This window comes from Cololabis saira, chromosome 5, assembly GCF_033807715.1.
Source record: "Cololabis saira isolate AMF1-May2022 chromosome 5, fColSai1.1, whole genome shotgun sequence".
Lineage (NCBI taxonomy): Eukaryota > Metazoa > Chordata > Actinopteri > Beloniformes > Belonidae > Cololabis > Cololabis saira.
Genome location: NC_084591.1, coordinates 15,293,379 through 15,306,089, shown reverse-complemented (window position 1 = coordinate 15,306,089; position 12,711 = coordinate 15,293,379). Strand labels below are relative to the sequence as shown.

Genomic DNA, 12,711 nt, shown 5'->3' with positions numbered 1-12,711 from the left:
GGTCAATTGCACTTATAAGCTTCAAAAATAGCTTTACAAACCATTTTCTTAAATACAACAAAAGAGTGACATGTTTTTAAATTTATGTTGGCATCATTCCAGAATTTAACTCCAACGATGGAGACACATCTCCTTTTCATACCTTTTTTAGCCATTTGTACCGTGAAATTACACCTTTGGCAGTGAAGTCAACAATTTCAACTGGAACACAATCATTTTACAACAGTTTTTAGACTCAACATCAGTATAAACGTCAAGTAGGCCTGACAAAGAACAACTGGAAAGACCTGAGGTGTTTGTAGCATTTTCTGTTTGAAGTGGATGTAACGACAGGGAAGAGAAGAGGCCTGAAAGCCTCGTCCTGAATAAAGCATATCCAGTCACCACTGAGTGCAGCACCAAGCTTTACCCAGCAGTTATTCCAGGACTTGCTAAGGTAACAAACTTAAGGCAGGGACTTATCTCAGCCCGGTAAAGGTTCAGAAAATCCCTGGTAGTGGAGACACACATGAATGATCCAGGCCTTGTAAAATTACCCCAGAGTCTCTCCAAAAGCTGAGGAACCCGTATAAAATCAGCTTAAACAACCATCTAACTCTCATCCATGTAAAAAGAAAACAAATCTACAAACACAGCATGTCAAAATGTGTTTTTAACTTATCAACAAGATACAAATGCCTCATAAATAAAACCTTTTTTTCTTACATATTTGGTCTATAACATCAAAAAACATCAAGAAGTGTCCAACAAGAATAAAATATTAGTTGAATGTGGAAAAGAAAATGGTAATGTTTTTCATCATCTCTTATAAGTCAAGAGTAAAGCTGTGACAGATGCATAAATCATCTTCCTCATGTATTTTTCTGAGATATGTGTCACCTTGTCCTCCTGACAGATTAATGCAGGTTTAGGATGTAAACATCATCACTTGCAGGTGTGCGTGGAGACGCGTCAATCCCTATTAGAGCTGCTGCCTAACCAGCTGTGAAACTCTAATTGCACACACTGGTTTTCCTCCACCCGGGCGCTACTCACACAGGGAAAGAGACAGGAAGTGAGATGTTTGCTTAAATAATGAACATGTGTGGGCTGTGTGGCTTTCTTTAACACCCCTTGCCCCGTGCACATGTTTATCCAAAATTACAACCAGGAAAGGCATTCAAGGAGTAATAAAGCAAGGGGGGGAGGGGGTATCCCTCTGTGGTAATGAGCTGCTCATCAGTCCCAAAGTGGGATGAACATGCGCATGACAAGGAGGTCCAGGCGACGTCAATGTTACTGTGCTGATGTGTGTCTGTTCCGCTGGGATGGAACACCCGGGCCACGGTGGCACTAATGGATGGGCCTGGGCCTCCATCAGTCCCTGGAGATTTAAGCTCATCACAGCTGAGCAACACACCACGTCTCCTCACGGTGGGAGCGGTGTCGTCTGCGTGTCCCCAGAGCACATTCAATCATTCAGTCAATCAGCACAAGTGACATGTGATGGGGAGTTATTGATCTGTGCCTGTGCATTTTTTTTGTTTTTTTGTGACTCAAAATATAATAGCACTCTCGTGAAGGACAATTGTGGGGTTTTTTTCTAAAGAAGAAAAATATATATAAATATATATATATATATATATATATATATATATATATATATATATATATATATATATATATATATATACATACCGTATTTTCTGGACTATAAGCCGCACCTGCATATAAGCCGCATCCGCTCTATTTAAAAAAAAAAGATATGCAAGCTGCAGATATTTATGTTGTTAGATTAGATATTTATTACATGTACAGAACGATTTTGAACTGTAAATTATGTACATGTTTGTACCTAAATAGATCCTTTCCTAACAGTGTCTTTTAACACTGCAGCAACTTTGCTGATTAAACGGCACAGAGAGAGAAAATAAGAGAAAATAACCGGTATTTATGTATCTATTTATCTGTTTGAAATCTGCTTCTACCTACTTCTATCTGCTAAAGAAGAAGTGGCCTATTATTCTTTGCATTTATTTTGCCTTAGTTTTGATTCTAATTCCGGTTAAAGCGCCCGAAGCGGTGGAAGAAAAATCCACAGAATAGCCGCACCTTTGTACAAGCCGCACGGTTCAAAACCTATGAAAAAAGTAGCGGCTTATAGTCCAGAAAATACGGTATATAAGAATGAAAAAACCACAGTGATGTTATCCTTTGGTTTCTTACTGTTCTGATGCTTCTAGTTTCAGTTGGCCATTGAAATCATGGTGATTTACCAGAGATGGGACTGACTGTGAATCCTGGGACCACCGAGCGTGTCCGCTGCGTAGCGGCCATTAGGGCTGGGCGATATGACCTCAAATCTATATCACGATAAATTGGGCAGTTTTACCCCGATAACGATATATGTACGATAACCCTTAGCCAGCAACAAAAAAAATCTACTTTCAGATTGGCTGATTGGTCGGTAGCTCCAGACGGCTGCTCTGAGTTGAGAACTCAGCGCACAGTGGCGTGCTGTGACTCGTTTGTAAGATGGGCTGTTGGAGTTACTGTGCGCTGAAGTTAATTTCTCAGTAAAGGAAATGCCATGTCTTAAAGGGGAATGAAACTAGCCTATCAGCACACAGTCAAAACAGACAAAAATACCTTTATTTTTTTATTTTTATCAAAACACAGAATTTACCGACATGGGGAAATTGACATCCTTCATCGCAGTCATTATCGGTAATGGTAAATCTTCAGTTTATCGCCCAGGCCTAGCGGCCATAACCCTGACATGTGGTCACACTCTAAATTGTGAATAACTTTTAAGTCTTAACAAAGTTTCAACTGACAAATTATTTAAAGATTAACTCATCATATGATTGGAGACATTAGTGATAGAAACAAAAAAGCTTAATTTTCCCAGGATGCAATCTTGCTACTTTCTGATCTTCTGATCTGCATGTTTAACTCTTTTGAAACAACCCTCAAGTGGCCAGTTGGGAGAGTTTAGTTTCTTGCCCTCTGGTTTTCTTTTTCTTTCTTTTTTTAAGCCTTTGAGTTTCAGCTTGCATCGACATATGTTTTTTCAATCTTGATCATATTTTCTACAACAGAGTTCTCCATTACTTACATGAGAAACTAAGTAAAAAGTGGCAACATCTCTCAGTCAGTGGCAGGAAAGAGGAATAGTCACATTCTTTCAAAGCTGTTCCCAGTTAAACTACTTTGGAAGATTAAAAGCAAAAGGCACTTTAATGACACTTGATCCATAGCCTACCAACCACGAACATCAAAGCATGCTGCATTTGCTCTGCTTTGGAAGTGAGTGAGTAAAACTGTGAAATCAGTTTCAAAAGACACCTGTAGCGGAGTTCTATCTCTGTAATATTTTGACCAAAGTATGTCACAAATGTTTCATTATGGACTTATGAAATTGCATAATTTTCAATGGGTATAGTATGCCCTTTTTTTAATTGAATATATATGAATTTATTACATTTATCACAAAGAACATCAAATGCTTAGTAATTATGCCTGAATTACAATAAAAACAACATGAGTCAAACAAATATATTGAGATTTCTATCAGTTGATTTGGGGCAACACAAAGAAGCTTTTTTATGTTGAAATTTATGTTGAAATATCAGTTTCAGTTTCATTCAAAGGAATATTTGACTACTTTTAGGAAAGGTCTGCTAACCTTTGAAGTCTCCCGTCCTGACATTTGGCAAAAACAAGCTTCTCCTGACAACTGCGTACGGCTTTATGGATCTCTGTCACACTTCAACAAGGATGAAACATCACAGCAGATGAAACATCACAACTGAGAAACTCAAGAAAGTAATGCCAGAAGAGAAAACAAGAAAGTAAATCCTGTCAGAGCTGTAAAAGCAACTTCATCTCCACACCTATAGGGGGACCATCTGAGCTAAACACTAAAATGTTCCTTTGTGCTGCTTTAAATGCTATTAACTGATGGTTTACCAGTGGATTTCAGCTCTAGTTGGCCTGAACTGAAGCAAGGTCTCTGTAGTCATAATTTCAGCACTTAGCAAAAAGAACAAAGCCCCTCGAGTCATTAAGATAATTGTCATGACATTTCAGTTTAACGCAGGCCACGTTTACAGATAGCCGGGTATTTACAAAAACGGATATTTTCCCCTCTACGTTTTCAAAAATATCCTCGTTTACACGAACCCGCATGAAAACGCTGTTAAGGTGCTATGAGCAGCCAAACCTGCAGGGGGCAGTGTAACGAGAAGCGTAAAGTCATGCAAGCCAATCAGAATCCTGGAAAAAAACATCAACAAATGACACGTGTGAAGCCTGAATAATATGGCTCCGCGTTAAATCGACGGCGTAGCCTACGTACGGTGCGCGTCGCCGCGTACCCTACGCCGTAGGCTCTGCGTTGATGTAACGCGGAGCCATAAATCAGCCTGGACTGCCAGTTACTTCCAAGACGGAACGAGAGTCTTTAGTTTGGAGTGACAGAGAAGTGGAGTTACTTTTAAGTGTGACTTTAGAATATAAAACAGGTAAAATACAAGAAAATATTGACGGTGGCCAAACAAATTGTAAACACAGGTCGCACAAATGATGCTGGTGACATTTCTGTTGCATAATGTGACGTTCTGAGCCTAAATCTCCATTTTCCTCCGTTTACAAGCAAACGTGAAAACCAAGTTTTTGAAAATCTCCACTTTGGCCGGAGTTTTCAGAAATGATCGTTTTTGGGGGCTTTGAGCTCCGTTTTCGTGTAAACGAACGGCCAAAACGCATGAAAACGCCACCGTTTTTGCTCCGTGTAAACGGGGCCTGAAACAACCTCTCAAAATGTAACAACTGTTGGTGTCACTCAACTTGGGCTTCCTGGGGTCATTTAATTCCCTCCATCTCCAAAGAGCTTACGGGATTGTTTCCGCTGTCAAACCATGAGTGTCTTTGGTTTCCCGTGTAAAAGCCTCCCAAGTTCAGACCAGTTCCTCAAAAAGATTATGTCATCACCGTCATCATCATCAACACAAGTGACACAGAGCAGCCTTCTGTCTGTGAGGTGCTTTGTTCCATCCTGCGGTTGGCGGTGTTCGCCATGCCACAGACGTCTGTTAACAGACGGGGCGCTGACCACTTCTCACACAATAGTCTGTGTGCTTCTTCGGCCCACAGGCTGAAATCGGTGGCATTTTCCCTCCAACACCCAGGCTTTTCCCACAGCCCCCGCAAGAAGAGCGGCACACTCGTCACTGCTTTTAGGTCAGCAGTGTGACTTCGACGGGTGCTCTCTCAATAACTCTGGCCAACGTGTGTCATAATCCCTTAGTTATGCAAATCTCCCGGCCCCGGTGCCGACGGTAAAAGTAAAGATGGCAGCACGATGTAGGTCACTATCTTGTCCCCGATTTTGTCCACATTTGTTAAATGAGCCTGAAATTTCCTGTTGGCGTATCCCAGGAGCTTCAGAGAGCGATCCCTGCGAGATAAAAGCGGAATCCTGGACACGGAGTCACCAGAAAACCAACCAACGATCGGCAATAGGCATATGTAAAGTGGAATAACGCATTTTGCCGCCTGTTTCTGAATTAATGCAAACAAGTCATCCGGCAGGGATAGAGGGATATTGTTATCTTCTTAAACAGATTAACTGTAGTCTGGTTGCATTGAATAAACATTACTAGAAAGTGTGTCAGCCTTTTCAGAGAGCAGCGGAGCTTTAGACAATAAAGCAGAGGTCATTAGCATTGTATTAATTTGGCCAACTGAGCAGAGAGCGAAAGTGTGCATGTGTGTTTGGGTTTGTGTACGAGTGAGAGTGTCTGGGGATGAGCAGAGAAAGCAGGGTGTTGTTGGAGGAGGAGGAGGAGGAGGAGGAGGAGGAGGAGGAGGAGGAGGACGACGACAGGGGGGAGAAAGCAGAGGATTGGGTGAGAATGTGGGCTTACCCCTGTACAGCAGTTGTTTGGTGATAGAAATGTTGTGAGATGTAACTAGTGAAATCTCAAAGGACTGTCATTGCTAAATTGAGTCAAATAAAGAGAAATTTAAAGAAATAAATGTAATGTTCAGTAAAAACAAGTCGGAGTTGTGATATGAGCATGACAGGAATTAAACATGCGGGGACCAAATCAGCTTAGGACATGGGGGATTATTAAGAGAGCAATTTCATCAACATGGGGACACAATATATTCATATATATATAAATCCAAACTGAACCATCCACCGTAAAACGTTGCACAGCATCGTTTCATACCTCCTGGGTCAAAGAAAGGGGGCTCAAATCCAGGATAAGTGCCAGCCAGACTTTTGAGCATCTTTTAAGCAGCACATGACGACAGTCCGGGTATAGTACACCTGCTCAGACCTCTCACATGACTTTATGTATATCAGCACACTTCAGGGTAAAATCCTGCAACATTCCTGCTGTAAACACTCTCAGATGGATCCCGTGTTTGGGATCTGGGGAACAGCTGCAAGATACCGTGGTTCTCCTGGCAGCCATACAGCATCCAGCCCAGCGTGCTCGGGCTGCATCTCTTCTCCCCAAACTCCTGACAGCACTCGCAGCCTCGCACTGTCTGTCTGTCCTAAAGGCTGGTTGAGCCGGTCTTACCTCGGATCCCGCTCCGCTGCTTCTCTGCGAGGAGTCCCGTTCAGCGCCGAGCTGCCTGCACTTGCCTCCTCTCTGGCTCAGTCACTGCTCCTTTCCGCTCCCACCAGCTCACACACACACACTCACACACACACACACACACACTCACATGCAGATCCGGGAGCGCGCCGCCGCTCTGCGAGCGTGCGCGCTCCGCAGCGACGCTGCTGATGCGCGGCGGCCGCAAGAACACACTCAACCATTCTGGCAAATTGTCCACATACATTTGTTATCTCCAATACAATTAAAGAAGTTCAATATAAAATTACACATAACATTTACCCCACTAACAAATTTGTGTCAAAATTTGTCAATATTGATGCCAATTGTGTATTTTGTAATGCTGAAGTGGAAACGATTAGGCACCTTTTCTTTGAATGTAATTTTTCCCAGATTTTTTGGAAAAAAATTGAAGCTTACATCACATCACATTCCAACATACCAATTAAATTGAATGCCAAAGATATACTGTTATACTATAATAATAAAGATAGGAAAATGCAACACTTAATTAATCTGATTATTCTAATTGCAAAATTCCACATACATAAAACCAAATTTTCCAAAGGTCGACCTTTCTTTCCTGTTTTTGAAATTGATTTCAATAACTACCTTGAATGTATTAAAAGAATTGATAATAAAAAATGTATACGCACTGTTAACATAATTGAAGAAATATTTGGAGAAATATAATATATGTCCTGCCATTTTCTTTCTTTTTATTTAAATTCATTTATTTTATTATATTTATGTTACTTATGTAATGACTTATGCACTTCATCCACTTTATGTCTGTATTTGTTTATTTAATTCCTTGATGCCTGACTGTTTTGTATTGTCCACGGTCAATGTTCTGACTGTAATTGGAACTTTTAAATAAAGTTTGAAAAAAAAAATTCTGGCAAATTGTTACGCAAATGCTAACACTAAAAGTGCTTCACCCTCCTGCGGGTTCCGAATCCCAGATGGACAGCAGCTGGATGAGTTCTTGCACAGAAAAATCAACAACAAAAAACTGAAATTGTCCTTATTTGCTGGCAGGGGTGCAGATCCGATGTCAGGATTGGGGAGGACACCAATGTGATTTTAATTTGTAATTTTTTGCCAATATGCAACTCATACTATGCCATAAATTGGTAAAGGCTCGCCAAAAAATACTGCATAGGGAATCATTTATTGTGCTTACCTTTCTTGTTTATTTGTCCTAAACAGCCAACAGTGTGTGTCACTGCTTACTTAACTGTTATATTCGTAAATGATAATTTTAAGGGTTTTGGGCATGTAGTGTCTACTCATCTCAAATTCTTCTCACCATCTTCCTTTTATCCTATGGGACTACTTTATGCACGATCAATTGATATATGGATGAAATATGGAGCCCTAAAAAACTTGTTTAAACTAACTGATCATGTTTCAACACAGTTATGGTGGTAAACAGTTCTAACCCATTGCTAAGAGCACAATAAACACAGCACAAGTTGACCCAACATCAAATTTATTTACATAAATGTCCATGTTCGTTTTCATCTGTCATTTTCCAGGACTCCCTGGAAGAAGAGATCCTGTATCTTAATAGGCTAACTCTTCTTGTCTGTATAAATCTATAATTTTTATTGGGGGGGACAATTCATGTTTTTCAGAAATTGGGGGGGACATGTCCCCCCCGTCCCCCCCAGGATCTGCACCCATGTTTGCTGGTATTAGTGGTAGGGGGAAAAAAATCCATATTGCAATATATTGTTGCGCTCTCTGTCGCAATAAATAATCGATAAACTGATGGCAAATATTGATACTTTATTACAACACACATAATGGATTTACACGGTTGTCACCGCCAGAGGTGGGTAGAGTAGCCAAAAATTGTACTCAAGTAAAAGTACTGTTACTTCAGAATAATATGACTCAAGTAGAAGTAAAAAGTAGTCATCCAAATAATTACTTGAGTAAAAGTAAAAAAGTACTTGGTGAAAAAACTACTCAAGTACTGAGTAACTGTTGAGTAACGTCTGATTTATTTTTTTAACACGACCATTCAAACAGACAAAAGTACAAAATAATCATCTTCATGCAAATTAAATCAATAAAATAATAAATTAAAATGAATAAAAAATAGCTTAAATTAAAATAATCTTAAAGTAAATTCAAATACTTTAGTACAACATTTCAAGCCTTTGTACTTTCTTTTTTAACCAGGCTCTGCAGGCAGAACTGAGTCTGTATATGTGACAAAACATGCAAAAACAAACATTTTTCCCAAAGAATCACCCAGTGATGTCATGAGATTGATCCGTACGTGGAGGGGATAAAAGAAAAGTAACAAACTCAATGTAGCCTAATGTAGCGGAGTAAGAGTACTCTTCTTCACAAATCTACTCAAGTAAAAGTAAAAAGTACAGTGTTTCAAAACTACTCCTAAAAGTACAACATTTCCCAAAACTTACTCAAGTAAATGTAACGGAGTAAATGTAACTCGTTACTACCCACCTCTCGTCACCGCACTATTGTTCATGCACTTCAATTTGTCCAGCTGTACAGTGATTATATTTACAAGACTAGGAGGCAGTGAGGTACTATGCAAAATTAAGTTGCTTACTGACTTTTCAGTATTTGAAACAAAGCAGTGCACTGTCCTGGTTTATATAAAACATGTTATTAATGTTCATGCACTTTAATTTGTCCAGCTGTACAGTGTTTACATTTACCAGCCTAGGCAGCAGTGAGGCACTATACAAATGCACTTTCTTTGTACATTGTAGGAAGTTTTGACATTGAATAAATGCATAACTACAGACATTTTCCTTTTTATGGGTATTTTTTCTTTTTCAGTCACATATATCGTGATATATCGTTAATGAAATTTCTTACAATATATCGAATATCGTAGATATTGTGTATCGTGATATTATCGTTATGGGCCACACGTGGGCCACATATCGCCACAGTATTGAATCGTGAGTTACCCGTATCGTCCCACCCCTAGCTGGTATGTTTTATAAAAGTAAGTTAACTGTCACCCGTGGTGACAATATACATTGTTCCTAATTTTACACACATTGTGGTTATGAAACGCACTGTAGAATCATTTGATTATAATTTGATATAGGTCTTTTGTTCATTGTTCTGGTTTAAATGTTAAGACAGGAGGAAGCCTTAAAAATCTGTCAAGTTATTGATGATAAACAGGGGTGGGATTAAATAAGTTTTGTTCTTCCCACTCCCTTTCGTGTGTTAATGAATTAATTTGAGTATTGGACCTGCACGACTACTGTTAAAGGTATTTGCTTAATCTTCTGTTGCACGCAGGTCACTTATGTTGTAAAAAGTTGTACCGCTCGAAATAAATATGAACTGACTGACTGACTAAAATAAAAACGTGTCCTTGGAAGCTTGGACATGTCAGCTTTCTGTCTTTTTCATTTAGCTCCTCGGTTATTATTGTTAAATTCAAGCAGAGTTAGAATACAACAAAGATTGAATATAAATACCATATTGGCCTGAATATAAGACGGTGTTTTTTGCATTGAAATAAGACTGAAAAAGTGGGGGTCGTCTTACATTCGGGGTCTAGACATCATACCCATTTACAACGCTAGATGGCGCCACATATCTTTAAAGCGAATACTGAACTTAACTCCCCAGGCCAAAGCGAACCCCTGTCACGAAGAAGAAAAATAAAAAATAGTATAAGAAAGAAAAGAGAAGAAAATAAGAGAAGAGATAACAGAAAGTGGAGAAACGTAGCGACAATCTGGAGAAAAGAGGGTGGAAGTTCGGCAGGTTAACCGGCAGCTGAGGAGAAGTTAAGATGCAAACTTCAAGATAATGATTTCAAATAGTCAAAATAACATGCTTTTTCTCTCGAATATATTGTTATAATCATTTGTTTCAGATGTACTGTAATTATTTTCTGTATAAAAATTGAATTTGGTGTTCAAAAAGTCTTTCTTCAAACTTGAGTCTTGAAAAAGAGGGGGTCGTCTTATATTCGGGACAATAATTAACGGTAATTATATGCCCTAATTATTAAAAATGGACAGATGGCGAAATAAAACACCTTTCAAAAGTCCCCTTTCCCTGCTTGAGACAGTTTAGACCAACTAAAAGGCGTTGAGATAACACAACAATAACATTTTGTTTTGGTTTGTCTGTCTCTGAAAATGTCACCCTGTTCCGTGACGTCACAGACAGAGATCAGAGAGTCGTCCTGCGTCTCCATCTTTATCTCCCAGCTTCACATCGTGACGTTTGTATTGTCCCTCTGAAGTAGGTGGTAAATAATCTATCTGGTTTTCCAAAGCTGAGGCTAACGGGGACCATTTGGACCCAAAAGCTAGTCTATTACCTATTTACTGTAGAGTGAGCGAAAATAACCGAGTCAAATTCCATGTCTTCTCTGACCTGACCTGGCCAAATAAACACAATTCTGATTTCTACCAATCCCCTTGGAATGTCTAAGTTTACAACTGAAAGAAACATATCCAGTCTGGTGCAAAATGACAATTTCTCTGGTCTCTATATCTTTGTTTAACATTCATGAAAACTGTAGAATACATTTTTATAGACCTCATCAGTTACAACGATAATAAATCGCTGTATAGTCGGCTCTGTCTACAAGAAAGGACAGAGCAGACTAAATTCTTATGAGGAAATTTAGGTCCTTTATCTTTTCCAGCAAGATCTTCTACAAGTCTGTGGTGGGGATTGCATCTCATCTGCAGTCTGTCTCAGGAGCAGCATCCTGACGAGTGACTTAAAAAAATCCTAAGAAACTGATAAAGAAGGCCGGCTCTCTTGTGCAGACTGTTCTGGAGCCTCTGATTGTGCAAAGAAAGATGCTTCATAAAATGAAAAACACGTTGGACAACACCATCCTCTTTTCAAGGTAGTAATTCAGCAACAGGGTCCAGTCCGTGTTCTTCAGATCTGCTGCAACACACACCTCTACAGGAGATCCCTCTTGCCCACAGCTGTGACCAGCTATAATTTCTATTTGAAGAAACTTAGATAACAAAAGTTGCAGCAAGATCTAATTTACTTTTCGGGGATTAATAAAGTCTTGTTGACATGAAATTAATTGAACTGAAGTCACAGCAAGGCTCTGGCTGTCCTTGATTCAACTCCAGCAGTTCCCATGAGGCCACGGGGTCAGCCAAGAATCTGCTGGACGGGCTTATGCAGCATTTAAAGTACATTTCCATTTACTTCAGTCGTCTTTGGGCCAGGCATGCCCTCTTCTATCGCTGCAAGTAGCACACATTGATACCCAATCTCCAGAGGTGTCAAAAGTATTCACATTCATTACTCAGGTAGAAGTATAGATACTAGAGTTTAAAAATACTCCTGTAGAAGTTGAAGTATCAACTCAAGTTTTTTACTCAAGTAAAAGTATAAAAGTACTGGTTTCAAAACTACTTAAAGTATAAAAGTAAAAGTAATGTAAGGGGGAAAAAAGCAATTAAGGACAAAAGCCATTGAAAATGAATGCATCTTAGTATAATGCAAATATATTAAAGAACCATGTGTACTATTGAGCATTAACATGTGTTTCAGAGAGCAGAAGATATGATGACTAGTTGCCTATAAGTATTGTAATGGTGCAAAAAGTAAAACTTCAGAGGCATGTTATCATTTATCCTAACCTTTATTGGAATGTACATCCAAGTTTAGTTGCAGGAATCTGAGGGCAACGGATGTAAGAACAAAACTGGACAAGAACATCTGAAACAACCACAACCAAATTCACTCTATCCGGATGGAGCAATTTAACTGGATAGTTTTTTTTTTAAAGGCCGAAATGAAATAGAGTAATGAGGCTGTTTTTAAAATGTAAGGAGTAAAAAGTACAAATAATTGCGTGAAAATGTAAGGAGTAAAAGTAAAAAGTAGTCTGAAAAATAATTACTCCAGTGAAGTATAGATAACCAACATTTCTACTTAAGTAAGGTAACGAAGTATTTGTACTTTGTTATTTGACACCTCTGCCAATCTCAGCTCTGCAGTCACACGCATCAGCAGCCACAGGATCAAACCTGATAGGTAAGTGGTTCAGTTCAGTCCTCCTGTTTACTTTTTTGATTAAAGGGGTTGTTTAGAG

The 12,711-nt window shown here is 39.2% G+C and overlaps 1 protein-coding gene across 7 annotated transcripts in view; it reads right to left on the bottom strand.

The window, feature by feature from the left end:
* The window catches only part of LOC133443802 (neuronal cell adhesion molecule-like), a 108,557-nt gene extending 101,844 nt beyond the window's left edge, over window positions 1-6,713 (bottom strand). For all 7 annotated transcript variants that reach the window (XM_061721048.1, XM_061721056.1, XM_061721061.1 and 4 more), the window contains exon 1: window positions 6,579-6,713. The gene's annotated coding sequence lies outside the window, so the exon portion shown is untranslated. The remainder of the gene's footprint in view (window positions 1-6,578) is intronic.
* Window positions 6,714-12,711: the final 5,998 nt, after the last annotated feature.